Source organism: Danio rerio, chromosome 1 (assembly GCF_052040795.2).
Source record: "Danio rerio strain M-AB ecotype USA chromosome 1, GRCz13ab, whole genome shotgun sequence".
Taxonomy (NCBI): Eukaryota; Metazoa; Chordata; class Actinopteri; order Cypriniformes; family Danionidae; genus Danio; species Danio rerio.
The window spans coordinates 10370244-10373637 of record NC_141021.1 but is presented as its reverse complement, the minus strand read 5'-3'; the positions used below and the strand labels follow the sequence as shown (position 1 = coordinate 10373637).

The 3394-nt window shown below is 36.0% G+C and overlaps 1 protein-coding gene across 1 annotated transcript in view; it reads right to left on the bottom strand.

Moving 5' to 3' along the window:
• Positions 1-450: 450 nt before the first annotated feature.
• Positions 451-3394, bottom strand: part of prkcba (protein kinase C, beta a) — an 80038-nt gene continuing 77094 nt past the window's right edge. Inside the window, exon 18 of the mRNA XM_087234868.1 lies at positions 451-3261. The gene's annotated coding sequence lies outside the window, so the exon portion shown is untranslated. The remainder of the gene's footprint in view (positions 3262-3394) is intronic.

Here is a 3394-nt window from a genome sequence, read left to right as displayed (position 1 = left end):
ACCAAGTCCTCTCTGCGTCTCAAGTCCACTGACGTACATGCCTTCCACATGGGGGTAAGCAGCCAGCTGGTAAGCGTGAAACGGAACAGCGTCATACCGCACCGTAGCATTAGCTATAAAGACGAAATGCAGCCATACGAACTTCTGGCTACATAATTCGCGATCTCCAGAAATGTATATCGGGCTACATTTTCAGAATGAACCTATGTTGCCTAAAAACACGTTCTTAATCCCTTATCCTGCAGCGGTGCCACAAGCGGCAGTAATGGTCATTTTGAAGTGTCACCCACTGTATGTACATAGTTTTGTTATATTTTAAAACATAGGACAGTTTTTATTTACAGTATGTGGAATTCAAACATAAACCTGAATGTCATATATGTCATTTACACATAATATCAGATTTCAATATGGAACAAACTCCCAACAAAAGACTCAAACACACTGATAGGCATTTTAAAACTTCAGCTTTAATAATCCACATAGCATAAATAAACAACATGCAAAATATCTCAGCAATTAGCCGTCTGTCATCACCAACCACTGCTGCTGGATGTGAATGTTTCTGACATGCATCCGTCTTGCATAGAATAAAAAACCGGGGGTGGGGGAATCGATTCTTGTACAGGAAGCCCTTTAAAGCCTTCATCATTAAAACATGATCGAAAACTAAAATATCAACCGCTTGCTAAACAGGGCCAAGGGTTTACAATGCTAAAATGTGCATGTTCTGCTTGAGGAGTGACATTAAAGGCCACATCATTCATTTACAGTTAAGCACATGCTGGAGAAATATCAGTAGGACAGGAACGGTAATAATAATAAGGCTATTTCATCAGCTTTATTCATAACATATCAGCTCTTCTGTCTCACATTCATATCCTTCAATAAACACACTTTTACGATAAATATATATTATACACTTTTCTCGGGAAAAGCAGATTATACTTATCACTGTTCACACGATCACACGGCGTGTTTTCATTTGGAAGACTAGAATACTTATAATACTATTTGTCATATATCTAATTACAAAACTAAACGAAAACGTTCACACACCATAACCCTTATGAGGATCTATGCTACAACAGATCCGACCAGCACTGACACACTTGGTTAATAAGTAAACACCGAGTTAAAGAGCGAGGGCTCGACCAGGCATGCATAGGGGAAGACTAAAAGTCACACAACGAGCTCCCGAACACTGCAGATTCCCTCGGAAATATATGGCATGTTAGGGTTTAGCTATTAGTTGTCGTTTTTCGTCTCACATTCTCTGCAGCCAGTGATATGCATGAAATGACCTTTGATGGTAATTGAATAAACAGCGCTTTATTGGGGGACATGCATCCATCATCTGTGTTTTAAAGGACTGAAGGAAACGGTGGAACACTGACAGGTTCAAAAGTGCATTGCAACATTTGTATGTAGAGCCTATGATTTTGGTCATTGTCAGCATTGTGCATGTTGTAATTGCGCATTTTTTATATAATAGCATTTGTTATATGTTAAATAATAAAATAATACTTATTCCATCTTTTAAAATATATTTTCTTAGTTTTTTGATACAGTCTCATTTAATTTTGTTTTTTAGTTTTGGTGGTGCACTTTTCCTTCTCAAATGCTTAGTTTTTAACCTCAAACAGGTATCATATATTACGTTCTGCTACATGAAAAAAAATTCTATTTAATTTTATTTTTTTTATCTAATTTTCTTATTTTATTCCTATAGTCATAGTGATTGAAGTAATCACTATGACTATAGGAATAAGTTTAATGTTTAATGTAAAGTTCAATTTAATGAACATCATTATATGCAGTTGAAAGCAAAATTAGTAGCTCTCCTGTGAGATTTGAAATCGTTTTCAAATATATCTAAAGTTATTTCTCAAAATATTTCTCGAAACTTTTCTCATAAAAAGACATTTTCAGAGTATTTCCTATATTTGTCTTTATACAGAAAGTTTTATTTCTTTTAGGTTGACTGCATGGAATCTAAATCTTCCAAGTTCATTATTATTATTGATTTAAGATTTTTTTTTTCATTGACTACCAGACACACAACGTCTGAAGACGTTAATATCAGGTTAGATTTAGGTCGCCAGCATCTAAGGACAACGTTATTGTGAAGTCCCATAATGACGTGAAATGACATTGATACTTGATTTTAGGTTGTGTTGGAAAGTGACCAAACTCCTATGTTGAGCCAACACCAACGTCATATTGACGCCAAATACTGACATTTACCAATCCAAGGTCTGACAGACATCATTGGGGTGCTGTCCACACAACATCATTTGAGGTTGATGTTTGGATGTTTTTACGTTGCGTTGGAAAATAACCAAAATGCAATGTCTATCTGATACTGGACAGTGACGTCGCACAGATGTTGGGTTCTGACATCAACCCAATTTTCATTTTCAAACAAAATGCAATGTCCCACAACACTGGAGTACAACGTCAATCTGATGTCATGTTTATGTCTTGTGCCTGCTGGGACTGTTGTCCAATAATATAGTTAAGCCTGTCAATCACACTTTAAGGAGAATACTAGTATCTTGCAAAATAATTGAAGTTTCATACACTAATTTTGAGAGGAGCATGTGATGTGAATGAGCACGACTGGTGGCTCATCTGTAATCTGTAATAATCTAATTAGATTGATCCAAGCTTACAATAAATGGACCGATTTTTCCCTACTGCTCTATCTTCGTTTTGAAAAAGAAATCCCCTTCCACTCAATCTCTTCCTTTTCCTCCTTCCTGATCTCGGATCCCCTTATATGTTTATTGACCGGGTGGCAGCCTTAGACTCAAGTATCTCCGAGCTCAGGGTTCTCTCCCGGGACAGCATGCCAAACCAGCTATTAATGCCAAGCACATCTAGGTAGGAACTCTTGAACTAGGAAAATATGTACTTTCATCATGGTAAAAACAAAAGAAAATAGATAATAAAATCTTTAAACATGTGTTTTGCACTTGGGAATTATTTATTTTTGGCTTAGTCCCTTTATTAATCAGGGGTCACCACAGCGGAATGAAGCACCATATCCAGCATATTTTTTATGCAGCGGATGCCTTTCCAGCGGCAACCCAGCACTGGGAACACCCATACACTCCTGCATTTACACCCACACATACACTACGGCCAATTTAGCTTATTCAATTTACCTATAGCGCGTGTCTTTGGACTGTGGGGGAAATCAGAGGGGAAATATTCAAAAAAAATAATACAGATTTCACAGGAGGGCTAATAGCTTTTCTTTCAACATTATGAACGTTAAATTCTTTACAAGACCTGATTAACAAAAACAAATGAATTTGGACATATATATATATATATATATATATATATATATATATATATATATATATATATATATATATATATATAT